This window comes from Pogonomyrmex barbatus, unplaced genomic scaffold (genome assembly GCF_055798465.1).
Source record: "Pogonomyrmex barbatus isolate J1 unplaced genomic scaffold, ASM5579846v1 scaffold5, whole genome shotgun sequence".
NCBI lineage: Eukaryota > Metazoa > Arthropoda > Insecta > Hymenoptera > Formicidae > Pogonomyrmex > Pogonomyrmex barbatus.
In genome coordinates, this window is record NW_028297149.1 from 976,875 (window position 1) to 1,003,889 (window position 27,015).

The 27,015-nt window shown below is 37.1% G+C and overlaps 1 long non-coding RNA gene and 1 pseudogene across 4 annotated transcripts in view; both read right to left on the bottom strand.

The window, feature by feature from the left end:
* Positions 1 to 7,022: 7,022 nt before the first annotated feature.
* LOC112552379 (uncharacterized) overlaps positions 7,023 to 27,015 on the bottom strand; it is a 49,479-nt gene continuing 29,486 nt past the window's right edge. The window contains exons 6-7 of one of the 3 annotated variants that reach the window (XR_016140478.1): positions 8,157 to 9,711; positions 7,023 to 8,110 (exon numbers count right to left, since the gene is read on the bottom strand). This is a non-coding gene — a long non-coding RNA (uncharacterized LOC112552379). Of the gene's footprint in view, positions 8,111 to 8,156; positions 9,712 to 27,015 lie in introns of those variants that run through there. The other 2 variants (XR_016140475.1, XR_016140476.1) reach the window with 2 other exon arrangements.
* Positions 16,062 to 25,889, bottom strand: LOC148935234 (uncharacterized; annotated as a pseudogene). Its single transcript, XR_016140472.1, has 2 exons — positions 21,864 to 25,889; positions 16,062 to 21,771 (listed from the first exon to the last, which is right to left on the bottom strand). The product of XR_016140472.1 is annotated as an uncharacterized LOC148935234 (transcript).

The following is a 27,015-nucleotide window of genomic DNA, read 5'->3' on the forward strand; positions in this document are numbered from 1 at the left end:
TTTACCCGGTGTATAGCCCAGACATGGCGCCTTCCGATTACTACCTATTCCAGTCGCTGCAGCATCATTTGGCTGATACACATTTCGTGAGATTTGAAGAGATACGAAAATGCATTGATGACTTTATTGCTTCGAAGCCGGTGAGCTTCTAGCGTCAAGGAATTCGCAAGCTACCCGAAAGATGGCAAAAGGTCGTTGATGTAAACGGGGAATATTTCGCTGATTAATATTTTTTTGTTTGTTTTTGAATAAAGATTAAATTTTACAAAAAAAAGATCAGAACTTTTTTGTACACCTAATAGATTGCTGTAGCAAAACCTAATTCATACTTGAATATCGGTAATTTAACGGAGGAGTACGACCTGTCTAATCCTTGTTCAATGGCATCTCTTTTCGAATTTGGTTAAGGTGGATCGTCGGTAGGCATTTTGTTTTACATAGCATCTCGTCAGCCGTGAATTTCACCACGATATAATAATAAACGGTAAGCTAAACAATAATAGGAAATGGACAGAAAAATCCACACGAAATCATAAGCGGCTCACGCCTCTCTAAGTTCCGTTTGCATTCTCTCTCCCAAAAAAGGCGGACGCAGGATTCACTAGCTCTCCTGATCAGAGCAAACGCTCCTTGTGACGGGCAATTCCAGAACGCCATGTCACAACACCTATTCGATCTAGAATCCATTATTAACTTTATCCTTATCCTTTATTTCAAGATGACGATCCTCTTTTTCCCGATCTCAAAAAAAACAATTCCCGTCCTTTCGATTTGATAACCTCACCTCCCGAAGAAGATCAAGATTACTCTCCTCCTTAGCTCCTTATTTCCTTAGCTTCTATACCTGCTTAATCTCCCTATACACATATACATTATATACATTTCCATTATGCTATACTGTATTATTGTTAATCTTATTTTTGAAATATCTATGTCATTATTATTCAAAAAGTTAGAGAGACGGTATGGTTGTTAAGAGTCAAGCGCAGATCTTGCAGCATACAATTTAATTACGGATTATGTTATTACATAAAATATATAATAGACGTTTCAGTCATTTGAGTCATCTTCAGTACAAATCCTATAATCATAAATCGTATGGCGTTGGTGAAAGAATTCTTAGTTGTAATCTTTTTGCAAAGAGATTTATTATACATCCTATAACCGTTGTCCATGACACAGTTGTACAACTAAATGGAATTGGTACAAAATGTGCAACAAGATAGAATAGTAATGATATAATTTTTTATATGAAAAAACTAATGAGAAATAGCAAAGAATACAATTAGGATGTGACATACAACATAATCATTTTACCTTCGAACCACCACACAAGTACTTTGCATATGTATAATAAACAATTAGTAAAATAAAATACAAGTCAGCGATTAAAATAAATGTAAAAAATATAGTCAAAATAACAATCCAATTTTAAAACTTGATACATAAGAAATGATAAAATCGGAAACAAATATAATTAAAGACACGGCCATACAAAACGACTACATCGTCCAATGTCAAATTGTAAAATGACAGTAAATCTCGGCGATAAAAATAGATTTAATTACAAAATAGGAGCTGGCAAGGTTATTTATAAAAAGTACAATATATTAATGCAGTTATTTGTTTATAAGCGCGATCTAACATTTCGCTGTTTTTAAATTAGACCGTTCTTTTGTTTTTTGATATGTATAATTTCTGAGATCAACCATTTGTTATACAAGCTCTCAACATCCAGAATTTTTCGTTATCCCAATTAAATTCATGTTTCGTATGAAAATTGTGGTCCACAATCACAGAACGGGAAGATGTATTCCTAATAATATGCGGTTCAGAAATCCGAATACCTAATAATCGTTTGATCCACATAAGATGCATCATAATTCCGATAATTAATCTTGTATATGACATTTCTCTTTTGTGAATTTGACATGGGGTCTTTACGTCCTGATGACTATCACCACGAAATTTATTGATATTATAAAAAGCTAGTCTGAAGTTTGAGTTTTTAAAAATTTTGAAAAATTTATCAGAAACATTGGGGATGTATGATAAGGTAAATCACGAAAATTCATCCTCCCGTATGTTGTCAGTATTATCACTCGTCTGTCACTGATTTTGTTTGTATATTAGATTTTTTAATCGCTTATTAATATTGTCAAAAATAAATTCCTTCGGCTAGTCATTGTCGAATAGCATATTAACAATAAATTGAAAATTTTTCTCATGAAATTTTGAATGCGAAAGTAAAAATGCTTTATCCACTAGGTTCGTAATAATGCCTCTTTTTTGGAAAATGGGGTATTGCGACAAAAAATTCAAACATCGACCTGAAAAGGTTGATTTATGGTGCCAAAAAACAATTGAATTGTTTATTATGGACAACGAGATCTAAAAAATCTCGACATCTAAGAAATTTATTCGTTGTCTTCCTATCTCCAATGTAAATTATAGCCTCTGATGAAAGGCATTGAAATTTTTGACAATTTTGTTGATTGCAAAAGACGGAACCGTCATAAGAATATCATCAACATATTTATAATAAATTGGCACTGAAAAAGAAATTGTCGCAAGAACTCCATCCTCCAACTCCTGCATAATTAAATTTGCAATTATAGATGAGAAAGAAGAATCCATCGGAGTCCCGAAATTTTGCTCATATATCACGTTGTCAAATGTGAAAAACGTAGTATTCAGGAACCGAACAGCCTCCAAGAACTCCTTCTTCAGTATTTTGCAATGATCTGATATGCCACTTTTTTGAGGCATTGAATCGCCAATTCTGTCGGAACATTGGTAGACAATGACACATCGTCCAAAGAGATTAAGGAAAAATTGTTATCAATGGTTGTTTCCAGTAAATTTTTAACTAATTCATAAGTATTCAGAATATGACTTGAAGCTTTGGGAACATTAGTGGAGATCATCCCGTGCAAAAAAGTGGCTAATTGGTAAAGAGGTGTATCAATGGAGGACACAATGATTCTACAGGGGCAATTCGGTTTGTGTATCTTCAGGAGTCCATAAGCTCTCGGCAGTACATTATCGCTACAATATAATATTCTGTATCTCGGAAATATATTCCTTCTTTTTTCATCCCGAAAACAGCGTGTTCAAATCTCTAACAGTTTTCCTCATCAGATCTTTGTCAATAATAGTATAAGTGATTCTATCATTAAGCATGTCTTTAATTTTCCCGATGAATGCATCCCTATCGACAGCAACCATTAAGTTTCCCTTATCAGCTTTGGTAAACAATACCCCTTCTTTTTTATGAATTTGTCCGTTAGTTTTTTTTTTTAAGTTGAGAAGCATATTATTGTTCTTACGCTCTTAAGAGCGATAAAATTTAGGCTGCTCAAAATGGGAATTGAAAGATTTCTTACTTGAATACCAGTAGGTTCAGACAATTTTTTAATGTTATTATTGGTAAATCTTATTTTTGAAATTTCCATGTCATTAAGTTAAGTTAACTCAAGAATTATTATTTATACAAACCGAGTAGGATCATCGTACTAAAGATTTGATTCATACTGCCCTTCGTCAAAATCTTACTCTATGGCCTCCACACTAATGTAACATCCGCAATATCATTCACACAGTCACACACCCTCACACATGTTACTTCTCTTGTTTCTTTTAAAATTCCTTTTTTTCATTCATTAAAGATTATATTTAAATTTTAACTTTCTTTATTATTTTCATTTAAAACTCTCGTTCTCTATCCCATCGATCGCACGAGGTCTTTCCCTGGTAATTAACTTTTTTAAGATAGGAACTAACTTTCCTAAAAACGACCGACGAACGCATGTCTACGGCACTCATAGCGTTTCCTTATCGTTGCTCCAGTACCGAGACATAAACAATAGGTTTCGACTCGAGATCACGTTTCTACGCCTGATTGCCGAGAGAGCTGCTGTTCATCCTTCCGAGCCTATTCATACTCCTTTCATTTAAATTCTTAATTCTTAATTTCACAATTTACTCTGGGCTGGACGTAACACTACATTTCTTGGGTTTGACAACAATTTATTTAAATGTTTCTTTCGCATCAATAAATTTTGCATTCTTATCAATAAAGCATAGATTGTAGAAACTATGAATCCCGATAAAGAAAACTTTATATAATCCACTATAAATATATTGTAATAAATATATGTAATTATATTGTAACAATACGCCTCTCGCGCATCGTTCTAGTTATAAGTGCGACCGGGCTCCGCGTCCGTGATACCGAACGCACCGACCGTTGCACGCGCAATCGAACACGCACTCGCCACGTGCGTGTCAAGCGCCGCCGACCTGCGCTATTTTGTTAATACAAAATAACAAACGCGGCCGGGTATATAAACCGGTCGAACCAGGATAAAACATCCAGACCGATCCGATCTTCCGACCTGTTCACATCTCCGACCGATACCGAGAAACCGAGATCAGGCATTTCTGATCTCCGCCGAGCACTCGATATCCGGTATCATACATCCGCAAAAAGTGAGGAAATCGAGACAGAGTATTCTCAGTCTCCGTCAAGCATACTTGGCTCTCGCTTCCCTCGAGACAGAGCATTCTCAGTCTCAACGTTTCTTGACTAACCATACGAGCAAACCGAGACGGAGCATTCTCAGTCCCCGGCAAGCATATTTATCACTCGTTCCGTCTATCTTCCACCCCGAGACGGAACATTCTCGGTCTAATCTATCTCGCCTTTACACAAGCATATGGGACGGAGAATTCTCGGTCTCCGACCAGCATACTTGTCTTTCGTGCAACATTCACAAACCGAAGCGAGCATTCTCATTCCTCGAATTCGAACACACATTGACCGCGCGAAAATATCGAGCAATGCGGCACGCACCCAAATAAGAAGGGAGGGTGTGCGTCACAGCGGGGCTCGACTACGAACCAGTCGTGAAAACTCGTAATTATTTTGCGAAAAAATACTACTTCAGCCAGGAATCGAACCTGGATCTCCTGCTTACCGGGCAGGCATTTTATCCTTTCGACTACCGAGGCATGTGATGATATTTATCGCAATAACATGTTTAGAACAACAAGTCAACAATACAATGACACACACACACACACACACACACACACACACACACACACACACACACACACACAGACACACTACAATATACGTGTGTGTGTGTGTGTGTGTGTGTGTGTGTGTGTGTGTGTGTGTGTGTGTGTGTGTGTGTGTGTGTGTGTGTGTTCTCTCGAATCCCCACGACCGGTACTCCAGAGCGATGTTGATCTGTCACTCGATGGATGCAGGTCGGACTGCAGCGGCGACACCCTCCAACGCCATTGGCAAATATACAAATAATCCTCCTGGAGCACGACAGGAGAGATTGCATCAAGCATGGCTCGAGCCCCCGAATAAGAAGGGAGGGTGTGCGTCACGGCGGGGCCCGATCACGAACCAGTCGTAAAAACTCGTAATTATTTTGCGAAAAAATACTACCTCAGCCAGGAATCGAACCTGGATTTCCTGCTTACCGGGTAGACATCTTATCCCTTTGACTACCGAAGCATGTGATGATATTTATCGCAAATAACGTATTTAGAATAACACAACAATACAATGATACACACATATATATATATATATATATATATATATATACGTTGTGACGTTGTCACCTCGCTCGACGCTCGGATCGGCTCGTCGGTGTCCGGGTTCGAGAGGAGGGGAGACTCAAGCGTACGCGAACACAAGTGGCGGCGAAAAGATCGTTTATTGGTGGAAAGGTAGATACAGAGTAGTGCAGAGCCGGGTGATGTCGCAGTGTCGCTGGTAGCAAAGCGGAGACGCAACCGGTTGGCGTAAGGCGATGAGATGCGCAGGACGGGTGCGGCGTGCGGTCGACAACGATTTATTTACACGGCGCGATTATCACTAAAAATCTTAGGATTACTGACTTATAACTAGCAGCCTTAATCTCTATCGCATGCACTTACGAGCTAATGTCAGGCGGGACGGTTAGGTATTGCGGGCAGGGTCGAGTGCCACGTCGAGCCCTGCCTTCGCAACGGAAACCGGCGAAACCCGGTGGAGCTGAGCGAAACCTCAGCCCGAGGAGCGGTGACAGGAGTCGGTGAAACCCGACAGAGCTGAGTGAAACCTCATCCCGTGGAGCGGTGACAGGAGTCGGTGAAACCCGACAGAGCTGAGTGAAACCTCAGCTCGAAGATAGAGAAAGCCGGTGAAACCCGGCAGAGCCAAGTGAAACCTTGGCCCCGAGAGGTAGTAGATACTGGTTAGGTCAGTATCGGGAATCGGATCGCAGGATGGGATCTGGTCTCGATGTCTCGGCCGGCCAGCTTATATACCCGGTCGGCGTTCCGCATTGCGCGCCGTCGGTCCGGTGGCGGGGAGTCGGTATCGCGTGGGGGCACCGCGTACTGTGCTCGTAACGGCCCTGCCGTTACAACGTATATTACAATATACATATATACATGTATTCTTTCGATCGCCAGGGTCATATAAATGTCAACTTTGGTTTTTAAATGGAATTTCCCATTTTTGATTACACATCTTTGTAGCTGACTTCGAGAGCTCTGTAAAACACTATAATAAAGTATTTTTTTTTTTAATAAATACTTTTTTTATTCTGAGGTTTCAATTTGATATGCAATTTTACATAAAATATAAAATATCTAATAAACTATTCATTTTTTGGCAATTATATCTTAATACTTTTATGCACATAATATTGAGATGAATCAATTGGTGGAAAAAAGGTACATAGTTTTTCAAAAAAACGTATGTCATTGCATATAGCAAATCTCCATTCTTTTTAAATAGCAACTATTTTCACATGCCTAGACCTATTTCACAAGAGAAAAGTGATGAAATAATTGCATTTTTCAATGCAGAATTTATTGCGGAATGAATTACAGACATATTCAGATTGTGCAATGTAAATGTAAGATAAACTATATTAATAATAATTAATAAAAATGAAAAATCCATAGTGAAAGAAGGGATAAAAGAAAGAGAGAGGGAACAGAGATAAATTTTTCTAAATCTTTTTGCTATAATACTTTGTAATACTATAATATAAAGTTTCATATATAGAATTACACATTCAATAAAATATATATAAATACTAATACTAATAATAATAATAATAATAATAATAATAATAATAATAATAATAATAATAATAATAATATTAGGTGTACAAAAAAGTTCTGAGCTTTTTTTTGTAAAATTCAATCTTTATTCAAACAAAAAATATTAATCAGCGAAATATTCCCCGTTTGCATCAACGGCCTTTTGCCATCTTTCGGATAGCTTGCGAATTCCTTGACGATAGAAGCTCACCAGCTTCGAAGCAATAAAGTCATCAATGCATTTTCGTATCTCTTCAAATCTCACGAAATGTGTATCAGCCAAATGATGCTGCAGCGACTGGAATAGGCAGTAATCGGAAGGCGCCATGTCTGGGCTATACGCCGGGTGCAGGAGAAATTCCCAGCCTAATGCAAAGATATGGTCCTGAGTCGCTTTCGCAACATGTGATCGAGCATTGTCATGAAGCAAGATCATTTTACGACGTCCTTGTAAATAGCCTCTTTTCTTCTAATGCATCAATTGGTTAATTGTTGTTGGTAGCGATCTGCCGTGATTGTTTCACCCGGTTGTAACAACTCATAATACAACACACCTTTCCAATCCCACCAGATACAGAACAAAACCTTCTTGGCGTGGATATTGGGCTTTGGCCTCGATGTCGAAGGTTGACCAGGATCAACCCATGATTTTCTACGTTTAGGGTTATCATAAAGAATCCACTTTTCATCTCCTGTAATGATTTTGTGCAGAAATCTTTTTTCCAGAACTTTGAAAGCAAAGTAAGTGCAGTGTCACGCCGACGATTTTTGTTGTCTTCGGACAATTCATGCGGAACCCATCTGTCTTCCTTCTGAACCTTTCCCATCGTATGTAAACGTACGGAAATGGTTTGCTGCGTAATGCCAAGCTGTTCTGCAAACTCCTTTTCAGTTTGCGCAGAGTTTATATCCAGCACTGCTTGCAATTCGTCCGTTTCAATCTTTTGAGGGCATCCAGCACGCGGTTCATCTTCAAGACTGAAATCTCCTTGACGAAATTTTTGATACCATCTTTTACATGTAGTATGACTTACAGCGTTCTCTCCATATCTCTCTCCATGCAGCACAAATCATTGCAGTGGCTTCAGCAGCATTTTTCTTCAGATGAAACGCGAAGTGGATGGAAAATCGAATATGCTCTTTTGTTATTGCCATCGTGAACACTATTGATTTTTGAGGTTATGTGCATCAAACGCCAAACCGTACGGTGGCGTTTGGCATTTTAGAAGGCCAAATGTCAACGCTTTAAAACTGCAAAAGGGCGGGAAGATATATAAAATTTAAATTGTTATTTCAGTTGTATGAAATCTAAAGCTTAAAACTTTTTTGTACACTTAGTAATAATAAGAAATATGTTTTAATACAAATAAATATATACAATATATGACATGCATACATGCATACATGCGAGAAACAAAATATTTATACAATAAAAATTACTAAGTGCACAACGTAACAATTACATATGCGAACGGTTTTAATATAATTTCAAATCATAAGTTTTGAACGGTGAAAGAATAGATAAAGAAAAGAAATAAATTAAGAAAATAGAGAGAGACATTACAAGTGATGGCTTTTATTTACTCTTTCATGCCATATTCAGACAAGATTTATTCTTTTCAGTCAGTTTAAGTATATTATAATAAATTAACAATTAAAACAAATAAACATTAACGATATTTTAAAAAAAGTTAAAAAACAAGAATGACAAACTTGATTAATTACTTTGAGCAATTTTTTTAAAGTTATTATAATATGATTAACATTATATCGAGATTCTCTCGAAATATCGTTATCCTTAGTGCAAGCATTCAATAATTTATTCATCAACAATCCATACATAAACCAAGAAGAAGGCTACTTAAAATCGAATAACATTTTCCTGGTTATCTATTATTGCATTTAATCTTTAAGGCATAGACGCAGTTAAATATTGAAATAATGCGGGCCTTGCGCGGAGATCCTTCCACTGATCAAATATTGCGCAAGTGCCTCACGTGTACGTTGAACTTGAAGGTCCCACTTTTGTATTATAATGCTCTAAAAATTTTTAATAACATTCATATTCGGGAATTTGGCTGACCAATCCAACATCCTAAGGTTGGATTGTGTAGCCAGCCAAACCTGGATAACTCTCGCTCGAGGCACTCCTGAATTGTCTTGAAATTTATATAAGGTATGTCAGGAAACGCAACATATGGCATCATCACATTGAATATGTGAATGTATTCGTCGCTATGTGGTGTAGTACGCACCAATGATCCAGGACTATGCGAAGTCATACACTTCCAAAATCCGAATGTGATGCATCCAGATTATTGACAAAAACGAATATTTTCCTCATCTAGTTCCTCTCATTCTCCACAATGTCATTCTTCTATTCTCATCCGTACAAAAAACTTTTTCATCTGAAAAAATCATTGTCATCCATTCATTTTTCTATCCTAAATGTTGCAAAGCGAAAGCCACCCGATGTTCCTTATTGTGCGTTTAATAACTCGTTGAGCAGAAATATGATGGAAAAACTCATTTTTATTCGATCTACATCGTATAATACGTGTTGAATAATTCAATCCAATCAGTTTTCACCTGTAAGATATCAGAATATTGACAATTAGACAAGTGAAAAGTTTTTATACGTGCCTGACGAAAATAAAAATCGGAGCATAAATTGAATGTAAGGGAAAAATGACAGAAGCGTAAACAAAACTTTTAAAAAATGTAAATGGAAATAGCCAAATGTAAAAGAAGCATTTATCTATTAAATCTCTTAAAATTTCTTAAAAAGTTTCTTAACACTTCTGTCATTCTCCATTTACATTCCATTTACGATTGTTATTTTCGAGAATTATATTTGAATAGCTTAAAAGAAGTTTTTGAAATCTAGAATAATCGCTCGGAAAAATTTCGGAAAGATGTGGATCCAAAAATAAAAATCTAATTCTAAATTTTCATTGATATTTTTATACCTTTCTGGATGACTGGATGCTGTTTTGTGTTAATTGTATTTACAATTAGATTATCTTCCTCTCTCGTTGTAAATCGAGTAAGTCACGATATGGTCCTGCATTTATATGATCTTCTACTTCTTGCTTTCTAATAATTCTATACATTGTACTTCTCCGCAATAAAAGATATTATTAGTAAAACAAGAAAAAACATTTTATGATTAATAGAATCTCGAAGATCGTATCCTGCCAACAAATTATATATAAGAGAATACACACACACACACACACACACACACACACACACACACACACATTTCGCGCGCGCGAACGTTGTATGTGTGTCTGTATTCTCTCGTATATATTTTGTTGAATGTGTAATTTTATAAAATTGTACATTATAATATTAGAAAAATTATAGCAATTACAGCAAAAAGATTTAGAAAAATTTGTTTCTCTTTTCTTTCTCTCTTTTTTACATTTCCTTCTTTTACTATAGATTTTTTATTTTTATTAATTATTAATATTATTGATATAACATTATGTTATAACATTATATATTTATAATAATGTTATATCAACAACATAATATTATTACGATCGACCAGTGTTCCGCTCGATGCTACTCTCATAACGATCTCCAACCTGAAGATCCTTGCCGATGCGGTCAAGCGTTGTTTGGAGAGAGTCGACGGCGTTACGCGAGAATTTGAGTCGTATTGCGGCGAATTCTGATTTTATTGTGAAAGCTCTTGTTAATATTCTCGTGCTTCAGTCTAATAAAATGTGTTTCTCTCTTAAACTGTTCTTCCTTTCCTGGCGCGAGTGCAACTCGAGTGAACTCGCCGTGAGTGCGACATATTATTAATTCATCTTACATTTACATTATATAATCTGGATAATTCTGTGGCAGTAAGTCCTGCATTGGAGTATGCAATTATTTCATCTCTTTTCTCTTGTGAAATAGGTTCAGGCATTTTCTTTTCTTTAATTTCATAAACACAACAACAAAGCACAATATCGAGCTGTTAATTATTTATTTTTCATTGCCATCAAAAGAAACGGTCGTGGCTCGTCACCAAGTGTATGCGCTAGCGCTTTACAAACGCGAAACTGGCCGCGTCTATTTACACAAGCCGGTGAGTTGCTAATTATCAGATCTCAATAACGGCTGAACCGATCAACTTCTGAATAGGCGCAATCGTTAATTTGGATTTGCATTATATAATAAAAGTATTTTTATTTTTTCTCTACGTGAACAGAGATATTATGATGCAAAGTTCAAATTTGGACTTACTTTTAAGAAATATCATTGTCATCATCCCCCTCCGTGTGGAGTACGATTGCATTTTTCGCGACTGTGAAACAGGTCAAGTCTTCGGAGCGATGGGTTTGTTCTTTTTAACTGAACTGGCTACACTAGTTCAAAGTTTATCTTTCTACTTCTAGTGTAAAGAAAGATAAACTGATGTGAAATTATTTATTTTACTAATATATATATATATATATATATATATATATATATATATATATATATATATATATATATATATATAACGCGGACGCGATTGCGGGAAAGGAGCCGGCGGTCTCCAATCTCCCCTTTGTCGGGGCAATCAGGTTGTATTCACGGTGGACGAATACGCTCGCTCCCAGTGACGGACGAAAACACTCGGCGGAGGATCAGGAACGAGTACGCTCGCACACGGAGATGGACGACCACCGGGACGAGAACATTCGTCTCCCACGGGATCTCGAGGAGTTATGTGAGGGTACGTCCTTACACGAGACAGCAGTAACTGCCGAGAACGCTCGGCAAAACAATGAGTACGCTCGTCATCCACGTCAGGAATCGGTTTCCCAGCTACCTCGAGAACATTCGGAAGCCTCTGATTGTCCCGAAGACTTCGGGAACGGAACCCGTTTGACGAATCGGCTTATACCCCCTTCCAACGGGCTGGGTACCGAAGTGAGAAATCCCCCTGGTGGGGTTGGCGGAATCCGCTGCACGCGTTATCATGCGTTTGTAGTGTGGCAATTTTTTTTATTCGAATTGTGGTGCGGATGCACCGTAGACGAGCCTCGTAGACGAGCAGGTATTCAACCCGCGAGGCCTAGTAACGGTATGGCCGTTACAAAATTAACGTGTTTACACATTGATATTTGAAGAAAGAATAGAAGATACATTATTGATAAAAAAAGTTGTATTTTTTGGTAACTTAGTAACAAAAAAAGAAGAGTAATAACAGTGAAAAAATAACAGAAAATATAAGAGAATTGTGAGGGAGTAAATGAATAAGCGAGGCGTCACAGTACTTTCTCCTTAGTGACTATGTTGCGAACTTAACTTTCTTCTTAGCGGGATAAGTACGCAAAAATCTTCTTGCAGGGCCAAACATAGGAATTGTAGATGATGTGGAAGGAAAATCCGGAGACTGACGTAATCGTAGAGGATTGCTGAGAAATACTAGAAGGAACCTCTGGAGATGAGCCAGATGAGTTATCCAAAAACAACGTTTCTCTAGGTAGGAAAACTGACTTCAAACGTTCCATAGAAATGTTTACAATTTTCTCTGCAACATTTATTGAAACTAAATAATCAGAGATTTGATTAACTACAGGATCAGAATGATGAGACTGGAGAGATTTCGTGACATCCTCTTTATTCGTGAATATAATCGGCTATGTTTTTATGCATAAAAGGTGATTTTCTGCTGTGATGACTTGTCAGAGTGGATTTAATGTTCTTCAGGTGAATTCTGTGTTTCTCCAAAAATTTCTCAGGGTCCACTGGAAAATCCTCTTCAATAAAGAATTCTTCTGGAATTCGAAGTATTGTTCCATAGAAGAGTTCAACATCAGAGGAGTTAAGCATTCAAATCTTCTTTGAAACAAGAACGAAATTCAAGAAGAACTGAAAGTAAAGATTCTAACCAATTATGTGTTTAGTAACATATGTAGCAGTTTTAACTATTCTATGGCATTTTTCAAAAATGCTATTCGAAGTAGGATAATAAGCCGAAGTACGAAATGTAATTGCATCGATGCAATTGCATTAAGTTCATTAAAACTTTGAATAACGATGCTTCGAATTATGACCCTTGATCAGTAATAATAGTAGTAGGAAATCCATATTTAGCCATCCAATGTGAGTAAAATGATGTCGAAATTGTTTCAGCTGAAACGTCCTTAAGTGGTATAGTTACAAGCCACCTAGAAAATCTATCAATAATTGTAAGACAAATTCCGAAAATTCTGATATGTAGGAAGAGGACCAATTAAATCTAAATAGACATGTTGAAAATATTGATCAGGAACTGGAATGTGAACTGGAATGTGAACATTCCTGATATATCTAGAAATTTTGCTCGTTGTGCAAGACAAGTACGTGCCTTTAACATCTTTCATCCTTTGACATCTTTCTTTAAAGAAGACCAAATAAATTTTTGGAATAATTGTTCGATGGTAATTGCTTTGATCGAATATATTTTACAAATATACTTCTTATGGAAAAATTGCATAATTATATCTTTCTATAAGAAAAGTATTTTGCACAATATTTTTATAATATAAATACAAATATAAAAAATTAAAATAATAACACTGGACTTCTACACCACCCTTGAGGTTCCACTTTTGGCGCGTTAGGTTTTTTAAAGTGGACCTTCTCCTGGAACCATATTATATCACATTTTTTTTTATCTACTTTTTGGCATGTAAAACTCAAACAGATATATTATAGTCATATTGCGTAAGAACAAACATAAATAAAAAAATCACATCAACGTCTTGTGCCGGATACATCGCGCAATTTTGAAAAGGACTTTATTTTGTGAGAGAATGGAGGGGATCACTTTGAGCACATGTTTGTGGCGGCGCTGTCCTGTCTTCGCAGCGCCGTAAACATCTAATCTCGAGGACAGATCCGGATGAGATCGCCTCAATCACATGACGCGACCGCGCGCTAATGCGTAGCAGAGCGCTCTCTCTTTATGCTCCAAACTGGCGACCGGGACAGATGTGATTTCTTTCTTCTCCGAAGTTCCTTACTTTTGTGATATTTGTTATAAAATAAAGAGTTATTTTTATTAAATAGTGTAAGTAACATCACTGATATCAATCTCTCTGTAAAATTCCTTGACGCATATACTCCGTTACTTCACATGCTAAAATGAAAATATGATATATATAAATATGATATATTGTGAATAAGTTGCACACAGTCACACGTTGATATGATTTTTTTTATTTAAGTGTGCTCTTACGCAATATGCAATATATCTATTACGTCGACTACACGATTCTTCTTTTTCGAGAATCGGTTATTAAAATTTAGTTAAACAAATAAAGAGTTGTCAAACATCTATTCTGTTGAGGAAAGCAAAATGCAGGAAATAGAAAAAGCACGTGCGCCCCGTGGATAACGTCACACGGATAACCTTTATAATTTCGGGAAATGATAAACGCGCGGGATGCTGGTCGCGTGGCTAGGAATTATTAAAATAATTTATCGGCTTTTTACTGAAAAACAGCACGCGTGCAGTCGGTCATGTAGGCATCAATAATGAAGTAAAAAACATAAAAATTTTCTCGACAGAATCATATATATATATATATATATATATATAGCGCCTTTAAAGGCACAGCGTTTAGTTCACTTAGTTCACTCTGTTAGTCAGCGTTCAGTTTGTCTGCTCATTCGATTTACTCAGATCATTCACAATGCCAGTTACACTCAGTTCGAGCCTCATCAGAATATAGAGTCAGTACACGATTTTTACGAGTGAAGTTTCAACCTCGAGATTTTGCCGATCACCCTATTTTCTCAACCTACTCGGCATCGACAGCTTTGACGACAATCTTTAGCATCGACAATATTAAGGCGAATTCATTTTATTTTTTTTTGTTTTTTTTTCATTCGGTTGCAATGCGTTACGAACGCGCGTTCTCCTCCTGCAATCATGAAATCGCTTCTTGTTTCCTTTATTTCCTAATCTCATTAACCACTATGGACTTTGCGGCTTTCCGAATTACGTTGAAGGCCTTTGAAGATTCACGGTAGCCATAATCGGCGAATCTTTCTTCCATTTCTCTCTCATTAATCATTATGGACCTCGGGTTTCCGAAATTTCGATGTAGGTCCTTGAAGGCTCATAATAAGCGAATAATCGGCGAATATTTCTTACATTCTCTTCCTTTTTTCTTAAATATATCTCATCCTCTCTTTATTTACGCAGTAAATCAGAAGCAGCGAGTTCTAGATTGCCACGGTCTAAACGATCTCTAAAACGCTTCCGAAATCGGCGGAATACCCGGGATCGATGTGCGGCCAAGAAAACCGCTTTACAAACAAATTTAACATTAACAGAACAAACGGAACCAGTGCAATTAGAATCAACGGTTCCAGCTCCAAAATCCCCCTCTTACCTTTTCTCCATATACTTTCCCGACCTATCGACAAACCCACTAGCGTTTAATTTACGCAATAGAATCTAATTACTTCCCTGTACAGAGACCCGAATCGAAATCCCTTATAGATTTTAGTGTCTTATCTCCAGGTCCTTGGCTCCATGAAGACCACCTTTTCCCCCCGAATTGGCACAAGAATCCTCTCGATCACCTGAGTTAATAACTCTGCCTCGCAGAGGAAAATTAGGAAATTACTACTTCCTTCCTTAATTCCCCAATGATAATTCTCATCCGCATTTGTACACTATTTGTTAATCACATGATAGAAATATCAACATTATTAGGTTAAGTTAATTAATGAATTATTATTATAACCAGGTAGGATTATCGCTTTAAAATTTCAACTCATTCATACGACTCCGTTAAAATCCTACCCGATGACTTCCGTACTGCTAATATCCGCGATCTGTAACATCTCACACATACACACACACACACACACACACACACACACACACACACACACACACACACACACACACACACACACACACACACACACACACACACACACACAATACTACACACAAGTCATTTCTCTCTAAATCATATAATTTACGTATAACTTATGTTCATTAAATAGATAATTATAGATAATTAAATAGATAATTAAAAATAAAGAATTAAATACGACGAACGCACTAGGCCACGGTGTCATAGCGCTTCTTTATCGCTGACCCAGCCGAGACATAAATAATGCGTTTCGATTTGAAGTTCATGTTTAATTCTTGATCTTCAAGAAAGCAGCTGTCCCATCCTTCCTAGCTTCGCAAAAGATTCGTGGTCGTCGTAAACGCGATGAAAATCAAGATTGTTTTTAAAATCAGGCACACTGTTAACCGACCGTGTTAATTCTCCGATCACTTCGACTTGACGTATCGTCTTAGATTCTAGAAGCTAGACAGAAGAAGCTCCCGCTTATCGCCGGCGCGCGCAATTATTTATCATCGCTACTCGCTCTTAACTTAACGTTACACACACCGCTCGCTCGCACGCGCCCGAGCCTCCCAGACGAACTGAAGCTCGGGCTGTGACCGGCCTCGTTTACAAACTCGTTTCTTCTATATGATCTTCGTAACTTTCTCGCTCGCGTATGCGGATATGCGCGCGAGAGCCTCGCGCGCGCTTCTTCTCGCTCGCTTGCCCCGTAAACTCCAGAAGTTTGATGTCTCTCTTTCTCTCTCTTTCTCACTCACTCTCGGTCGCTGGAGGACCGGCTCCGAAATCCGCGATTTGTGAGAGGATGCGGACCGATGCTGTCGGTCCGGTATCGCGAGTCGATGTGGCGTCGACGGCTACTCGCCGCCGCTGGTCTAGGTGACCACACGGTTCTTCACCGTTCCTCTCTCCCGTCACTGACACTGACATACACCAACCATGGATCTTTTATGCCTGGAGAACACCGCGGCACCCCTACTTTCCGCGACGTGGCGTAGCCTCTCCGCACGTTCGCCCGTACGTGGCCCGTTCGTTCGGACGTGGGACGTTGCCACCCATCCTCGCATGTCCCACACGTATGTCTGCACGTATGTGGTGTGGGACGTATTCGCGCATTGTGCACAACCGACAACGCGTGTTAAAATGCGTGACCCGTGAACACGCGCGTACATCGCGCCGCTACCGTCGTCCCAGCCCTACTTCGTTCTTAATTTCATAATTTTCTAATTTCTTTGGGTTGAATGTAACATATCTGTTTGAACCTTACGTATCGAAAAATAGGTCAGAAAAAAATGTGGTATAATATGGCTCCAGGCGAAGGTCCACTTTAAAAAATCTAACGCGCCAAAAGTAGAACCTCAAGGGTGGAAATTTACTGTTATTATTTTTAATTTTTTATTATATTTATATTAAGTAACAAAACCACATTTCCTAAGTGTCAATCCTCAAGTAATAATAAATAATATTTCTTTCTTTCACAAATTGTATCACCATGTACACCATGAAGACATTTTTGGATTTACTCACGCACTTGATAATACGAACAGATCGATAAATACAAACGAAACATTCTTTTACCATCATTAATTACTACCGTTGAATTATTCGGCGACTTTACTTGAAGAAACGAAAATACATATACGTCATATTTCGACGCGGAGATTTCTCGGCGACAATAATTACGCATGTTGTTACAGTGAACTGCGTAAATCTCCAGATCACAGTAACATCTGATTTATCGGCGTAAATTACTTTAGATTAATAAGATCAGATTGCTATTATCGCTCATTTGCTACACAACTTAATGACACAACTTAAAAATTTTTATTACAAACGCAAGATGTTTCATGTACAAATATGTTGGTCGCTCTGAAAAGAGCGGATTGTTTTTTGCATTGCTCTAAAAAGAATGGATTATTTTTCGTCGCTCCAAAAAGAGCGGATTGTTTTTCGTCACTCCGAAAAAAGCGGATTTAAAAATAATTATAATAGGTGCTCAAAGTGACCACCGCCCATTCTAGCGCAAGCTGTCATTTTAATAAATTTCTCTGGATATCCTCCATTACATCTTCTTCAATGGCCCAAATAGCATATCACAATGTCATATCTAAATCATCGATATGCTCGGGAAGCGTTTTATAAATTACTTTCTTACAATATCCCCATAAAAAGAAATCTAAGAGATTGAGATTCTGTGACCTTGCGAGCCAACGTATTGGCCCATATCGACTCATCGATCATCCATTATTTGAACTGTTCGTTCAAATAATGTGTTACAATTCTGGCATTGTGTAGTCCAGCACCATCTTGTTGGAATACAATTCCGTTTCTCTGTAATAATGGCATCTTCTGAAATCTGGAAGATTATCTTTTAAAAACTGCACGTATGTTTCTCCAGTTAAAGTATCCGGAAGAATAACCGGACTTAGAATTTGATTTCCCATGATTTTAGCGCACAGAATTATCTTCCAGCGGATGTGAAAGCTTTTGAGTCACGTCTCTCCGGAATTTTCTTCGCTCCACAAATGCATGTTGTGCGAATAAATTCCTTTTCGTGTGAACAACGATTCATCACTGAATATCACACAAAAAGGAAATCTGAAATTTCAATCTACTTTTCTGAAATGAAAATGTTCAAAATGTTCTTTGTACTTCGTAATCTTCTAAGCGCAAATGTTACACGCGTGAAATGCATGCAATTCTTCTTCTTGCAATATTTTCTGTATAGTTGCATACGATAAATTGTGTTCTCGAGCAATGACCTGAATACTCGTTTCGGGATTTTGTCCGAAGTACAATTATTTCCATGCTTTGTAAATTTCGTACAACTATTTCCATGCTTTGTAAATTTCTTTCCTCGCAATTTCTCCCAGTATCGTGTTTGTTCGGCAGGACACTGCCGGTTTCATATAATCTTTGAGCTGCTCGGAGTATGACGGCAGCCGATGGATGCCTTGCTCGATAGGGATTCGGCATATTGTCTTGCAGCTACTATCCGTGATACTACCTGAGATACTAGCCGTGACACTCGCCAAGTGTCATTAGCATATCATAATATTCTTCGTATGTATATTGCCATATCATTCCAATAATAATCGAAAGATGTTCTAATCGAGAGATGTGTTGGATTTTATTGGAAAGATGTTCCAATAAAATCCATCGCTTCAAATAATCTCCCTCTAGGATTCGAGGGATTATTGACTGAGATCGCTTCGAGATATGGAGCGCGTTGTAGCTCTGTGAGTTAGCATGAGACTCGTAAGTCAGAGGTCCTCCAGGTTCGAATCTCGATCCCGACTAACAGTATTTACAAGCGATGATGCTCCTCTACAGAGGTCTGGCGAATCGCCTAGAGTAACTCAGCCGAAAAAAAATCCCTATACTGGCCGTTCGGAACCGGCGTAAAACTGTAGGTCCTGTGTTAACAACTCGCGCACTATGGATATATGCAGAGATAACCGAAAGACGTCGGACAATGTCGAAAGATGTTATAAAACCGACTCATAGAATCTAGACTTCGAGGGATTGACTGAGATATCAATCGCTTCACCGTATTCACGATCTTTAGACGGATCAATATCTCCCTCCCATCTCTCCTCGCGAATCAAAACGTGGCGCAATATGCGAAACGCTAGCGATTATTAAAATCATTTGACTACTTGTTATTGCTTGTTAGATAAATGTGTTTTTTCAATTATCCAATAATTAGTCGACAGCGATAGTGATTAATAGAAATTAATTAGTAGATTAATAGTTTTAATTAAGAGATTTAGTATTAAAATCAATCGAATTTGTGCTTTTTTTGTTCAAGTGACCGGTTTTTTTTTCAGTCACCGATAATTAAGTGACTAAATAATTAAAGTTATTGATAATAATAAAAATTGATAAATTAGTAAATTTCTCGCTTCTTAATCAAGAGAGTAAACTGATTGGATGTAAAAGTTTATCAGTGTAATTAAAAAGTTCATCAGTGCATTGAAATTTGTTAAAATGAACTTATTTGAAATTCGATCGGGAAATCCATCTGTCTTTCTCGAGGAATTTGAAGAACAGCAAAAGAGGTGAAACCATTATACAAGATAATTTTTATAAGATAAGTGAGTGAGTGAGGGAGTGCGTGAATAAATGAATGATTTATAAAATATCATATTCTTCTTGAAGACGAAACATGCACAAATGACGACGCACTGCGAGAGACACATCATTTGTTACGAACTTTTATTTTAAAATAAATTTAATTATTTTATTTTAACCAAACCCAGGCGTCTGCAAATTCTTTTTCCGAACCCGATATCCGACGAGCTTTAGACGCTTTCGCGGCACATGTTGTACGTCGAAGGGAAAGTCCGAGAACGCTCCGATTTTTCGTGTAAGGATAGAACGTGAATACTGAGAACGCTCGATATTCGGAACGAGTGTTATTCTTGTGTTATTCGGATCAGCTTGATGATTCGGAAACGGACCAGATGATCGGACGGACAAATCTGGTTCTTTTCTGTAAAATTTGCTGAGCTTATATACCTATTTTTGCGCGTACATGTCAACGCGCGATTTGTTAATATATTTAAAACAGCTGATCTGTCACGCCGTCGGTGTGTGACAGATCAGCAGTGTGCGCTCGCTCGCAGTCGGGGATGTTCGGGCCATATAGCGTCTAGTAATGGAGCTTTTACATATGCTCTGTTACAAGATAATAGAATTTAGATAATAATAATAAACAAATTGAGTGAAGCATCGATATATGATGATGCTTCCGGTTTAGAGGGGGACAAGGGACAAGGAAAAAAACACTGATGATTGTACATATCGCGACATGTTAAACCGCCAATAAATTCGGCTGCTATAAAATAAAGGGCTGCTATGAAATAAAATTTAAAGAGAAAATTGCTGATGATGTGTTGCGACGGAGCGATGACAAGGACGCGCCCGAGAGAGCCCGGGTCCATCGTCGCCGCTGCCCGCCGCCCCTGCCACTATCATATCATCTTCTCTTTTTTCTTTACCTACTATCTTTATCCCCCGTTGCAACTCTTTCTATTGTATACCTACTATCTCTCTCTCTTATTATGAATCTTATTCTTACGATTTTATATATAGTAATTATTATTCTAATATCATAAGGAAGGAGGTGGAGGAAGGAATGATGAAAGAGAAGGGAAAAAATTTTAAATTTGAAAGAATGATATATTTTTTTTCAATATATACATATTTATTTATCATTTAAATCATAGTGCACAATATTATTTATAGAGAGTAAGATATTAATTTGCATTCTATGAATTTTTATCATAAAACTTGCGCAAAACTTACACTGCATCGCATTTATCGGTGATACAATTTTGGCGTAAAAAGGTTACAAATTGTTTAAATTTTTCATTTATGCTGTGTATATTCTGACATAACTAGATATATACATGCTCGATGCAATGTTCCAAATAAAAAGAGTATGGTTGATGGCTTCATGTACAAACAAATATCGTGCAATGTCAGTTTTACATTTAATATTATTTTTATACATTTTAACGAGTTCTATAACCAAATCCTGAATTGTTAATGATGAAACCATAATCGATTGCACAAGTCGTTCGATATCCGCACGTCAATTTCAATGACATCTTCCCTATTGCATAAGGCAATATTATCTGATTGCTTCGATTATTGCCAAGAATCAATTTCACATGAGACATTGGTCCCACGTTGATTCCAATATTCAGATATTTATATGCTGTGGATGTTAATGCGAATCTTCTCCCCAAAATATGAGCTGTATAACAAGATGATGAATTTTGATGTACTGTAAAAAAAAAAATTACAAGTAAAACATAAGCTGTAGAAAAAATTGTTTTAAAAAAAAATTTTTCTATGAAGAATAGAAAAAAAATTTACTGTTGATTGTACGTTTCATCCTGCCGAATTGGGATGTAATAATTCATCTTCTCACACATTTTTGAAAATTTTGTAGTAATAAAAGTTGTTTGTTTTTTTTTTCACAGAACGATTAATATCCGACTTATATATAACGTGTTAGAACTCAACGAATGCTGTAGTAACATTGTTTAGAGTTCTTTATATATTCCCCACCAATTTCTTTTACCGGATATCAATTTTAATGTTGTCTTCAGAACATATAATTTATTCATCTTTATGGATACGTCTAGAAAAAGCCGTAAAAAGATAGAAATCGTAGAAATCGATAATTGTACATGTCATGATGTATTAAGAGAAGTGTCGATACTTCGGCTGCTATTTATTTTGCGCAATTTTTATAATTTATTTTTTAGACAAAGGACATGGAAAAAACACTTATGAAAGCGCCGATAATTCGGCTGCTATAAACAAATTGTGATTTCGGAAGACATATGATAACGTCTCCGGTTTAAATAAAGGGGGATGGCCATGCTCCGGTTTAGATAAAAGAACAAGGAGATTGTCAATGATATATAATAGCTCCTTGAGCGCGCGGGATTACAGTAGAAAAAAATAATTGATCGTGTCGAGAATTTAGTAATTGAGGATATTGAAAAATATGAATCCTGAAAACGCGAATATAGTAAACGAAGTGTTTGGAGAAGAAAAAGAAATAGACATCAATATTGAAAATATTGACATTGACATTGATATTGAAGAAGAGTTTTCCAATGAAGAGCACGCATTGTCTGACGATAGTGATTACCTAAGTAATCAGAGTAAAGACCATACGGATCGTGAAGAGAAAATTGTTCGGAACAATTGCTCTGAATTTTCGTAAAAAACATTGCATGATACAATTATTCAATGGATGATGCTCTGGTCGTATGTACCGAATGTATTGTTCCTCTGACAAACATTGATATCGGAACAATGTATGCTGTTAGGAAGCATGAAATAAATTCTCTTGGTGCGGCTGAGCTTATTCCAACTGCAAGCAGCCTCTGTATACAATAATATCGTGTAATATGTGTCCTATTTGCACAAAATGAGAAAGACAGTATTGTGAACGAGTCATGTGCAAGTGCTCCGTGGAAGAGTGATAAAAAAAATGAAACACTTAGAGCGAGTGGAACGCGAGCTGCTGGAGTAATGCAATCAAGTTGCCTAGTGGAATGTTTCGATTGCAACGATGCGACAAGAGCATCGAACAACTCGAGGAACTTAGCCGTGTAAGCGTTTTCAGTTTACTATCGGAAACAAACAATCTATGGTAGCACGGATCGCACGACTCGTGGATGTAAAGGTACAATTAGAAAGACGTTTCGTGCACATCGATGTTGCGTACGCGAGCACTATTAGAGACAATGGATCTCTCGTTTGACGAGAGATTGATGGCGTTTGAAAGCCATATATTGACTAATGCGGTGATTAATGTGGATTATATCGAACCGCGACGATTTTTGGAAGACGCTGATGGTATAATGCGAGTGGTATCAAGCGAGTACGAGATGCTATAGAAAAATATGATAGTGTGAAAGTGAACACACGCATTCGGCGAGTTTGTGACGGGCGATAAACGCGCCAATAAAAGTGTCAATATGAGAAACTATAAACATTTTCGAGTGTCAAATGTGGATGAATGGTACGAGCAGCATGTCATCGAACCCACGTTGGCATCGCTCGAAGAATTCCAAGAACGCGACAGTGGATGGGCGCTGTCGCAAATTTTCAATCTCATTGTAAACGTAAACAAATATAATTCTCTACATGCAGGATGTTACATCGAGTTACCGCGAGAAATTATGTTGAAACGAGCGGCGATCAACGTACGATCAGAGACCACCGTGATCGGTCGCGACCTTGCATCCGGCTAAAAGGCAGAAAGATCGGAAATTATCATATCCATATTACACGTCAGTCTTGAATCTCCGAGATATTGAGTTTCCAGTGACATTGGATCAAATAAAAAAATTCAAAACTCCATTTTCATTAACGTTTATGACTTTGAGGGAAAGGAGATTCTCCCGACAAAAAAAATTGTATACTATTTTATAATTGTTTATTTAATACTAAAAAAAATGTTTTCCTTTTTTTGCAGATATCTACAATATTTCAGTTCATTTAAAAAATTGTAGTCGCATATAATGGATTGCGAACAGATGAACGACTGCGCCATCCGACTGCCGAGCGAAGACGAAAAGTGGCTCGAATTAAGAACCACTTGAATAAGAAACAACTTCCACTCATTATATACGGACTTGGAGTGCGTATTACGGCAAACCGAACTGGAGAAGGAAGACATCGTACACCTATGAGCAGCATGAGGTATTTAGCATGAGGAATATTATATGCGATGCTCGTATAATGATGCGTATCGGTTTCAGCGCGGACTTCGTTGCGTGATTTGTTCCATAACTCGAAGACTTGGCTCATCGAATAAAAATTTTGTTATCCGCAAATGTCCCCATGTCGAGAGAACAGTGGGAGGCATACCGTAGCGCGACGCGTTTTCATATTTGCGAGAAACCATTTGCATCGGACGACACGCGGGTACGCGATTATTGCCACTTTACCGATCGTTACCTCGGCATTCAAATTGCAATCTAAATTATAAAGATTCATATTGCATTCCCGTTTCTTATAACTATTTCGTATAACTTATCCAGTTATGACGCGCATTTTGTCATCACGGAAATAGCTATAGCGTTCGAAGGCAAGATCGACGTGCTGCCGATAACAAAAGAAAAATACATTTCATTTATTAAACACGTTAAAGATATCGCCGAGAAATCAGATTCGCGAACTTGCGTACGACTATGATTTATCGATTCGTACAAATTTTTAAGTATCAACCTCGATAAATTTGCACCTTTTCTAACGAAAGAGAAATTAAAAATTTTACGTTCTGAATTTTCAACATTATCAAACGAGGATTTTTTGACTTGTTGATGCGTAAAGGTATCTTTCCCTACGAATACGTGGACAAGCTGCAGGACACGTGCCTACCATCACGCAAATCATTCTATAGCTCGTTAACCGGTGACACGGTGTCGGAGAACGATTACGCGCACGCTGCGAACATCTGGCAGCGGTTTTCTATTGAAACCCAAGGCGAATATAGCGATCTGTATTTAAAAACTGATGTCTGGTTATTGATCGACGTTTTTGAAAATTTCCGCGAAAGTTGCATCAAAAGTTACAGTCTTGATTCCGCGCATTGTTACACTTTGTTAGGTTTCATGTGGGACGCCATGCTGAAATATACGTGCGTAAACAAAAAATAATTTCGAAAAAAATTTGTATCAATTGATGAACAACGCGATATTTGGTAAAATAATTTGGTAAAATATTCGAAATCACGTGGATGTAAAATTGATAACGAAATGGAATAGACGGTATGGTACAGAGGCAATGATCGCGAAACCAAATTTCCACATCCGCAGCGTCTTTGCGGAAAATTTAATCGCTGTCGAACTGCGTAAACTCGAGCTGAAATTCAACAAGTTGATTTACGTGGGTATGTGTATACTCGATATATTGAAAATTTGCTTATACGAATTTCACCACGAGTATATGTCATTGCTGTATCGCAAGAAATGCAAGATCATGTACACTGACATGGACAGTCTCCTACAGTGAGTGCGATGTGTACGAGATGATGCAACGCGATATCGCTAAATTCGACACGAACGATTAGAAGATAACGCATACGGGATGCCTCTCGTGAAAAAAAGGTACCCGGCCTAATGAAGGACGAAAATAATAGTGCGATAATGACGGAATTCGTCGGACTCAGAGCGAAGATATACGCGGTGAGGGTGGGCGGCAGAAAAGATGAAAGGTATCAGGAGACACGGTAGTGTCTCGGGTGTTAAGTCAACCGAGAACACTGCCGTGTGACTTTACGCGAGTCGTCGAGGTTCGAGCATCTGAAATTATCGAATTTCAATAACGGCTATACTGATCAAGTTCTAAGTAGGCTTGATCGATAGCTTGAGTCCGCATGAGACTTGCATAATAAAAGTATTTTTATTTTTCTGCTACGTGCCCTACAAGCAGAGATATTGCTACACAAAATCCGATTTAGAAATTTTTACTTTAAGAAACGTCATTATCGTCGCCTTTGTACGGCTGCAACGTCTGTCACGAGATGTCATTATTAATCTTATCGACCCAGCGGATTATCAGACTGAAGTCAGGGTTATTGTAGAATCTAGCGAATCAAGGTCCTGCAGTGACCCTGATTTATCGGCCTGATTTATCCGCTGGGTCGATAAAATTGATTGATGTAAACACGGTAGTGTTTTTGGTTAGATCTCTCGGGTATCAATATAATAATAAATACGCGTATATTAAAATTAAAAAGGAAACATTAGCACTATTAATAAATTGCATACTACTATTATTCTTTTTCTGCACGTCCGAGTGGTGGCCAACGATGTTGACGTTCGCGGCGAGTTTGACAATTTGTAATAATTTCGGAGTGTAACTCATGTTTGTGTTTATACTTTGCAAGTAAGTTCTATTTTTCATTTTATCAGAGAACAAAGATATTATTCTTTTATTCAATCTTATCTACATACTCTTATTATGTCACTCTAGAAAAATCAGTTCCAAAGCGAATAAAAATGAAAATTTGTCAATTAAAAAAATAATATATCTAGAGAACTATACATATATTATAATTTTGAATCATATTTCTAATCAACTATTTATTATTAGACAATTACATATATATATATATATATATATATATATATATAATTGCAAAATTTACAAAGAATTTAAAGATTGATATTTGATAATTTCCAACTTATATTGATCTTAAACTATTTAATAACAATATATATGTGTGTATATACACATTGTTTGATCGGAAGTTTATTATTTCTTCGAATATATATATATATATATATATGTATATATATAGAATATATGAAATAATAAGATTACATGTTTATTTATTAGGTATATATATATATATATATATATATATATATATATATATATATATATATATACACTATAAAATTACCTTTTTTTTAAAAAAAGGTAAAAAAGGGTGTCAAGTATATAGTGAAATACTTCAAAATGTCTGATATCACTATAAAATTATCTTTTTTTAAAA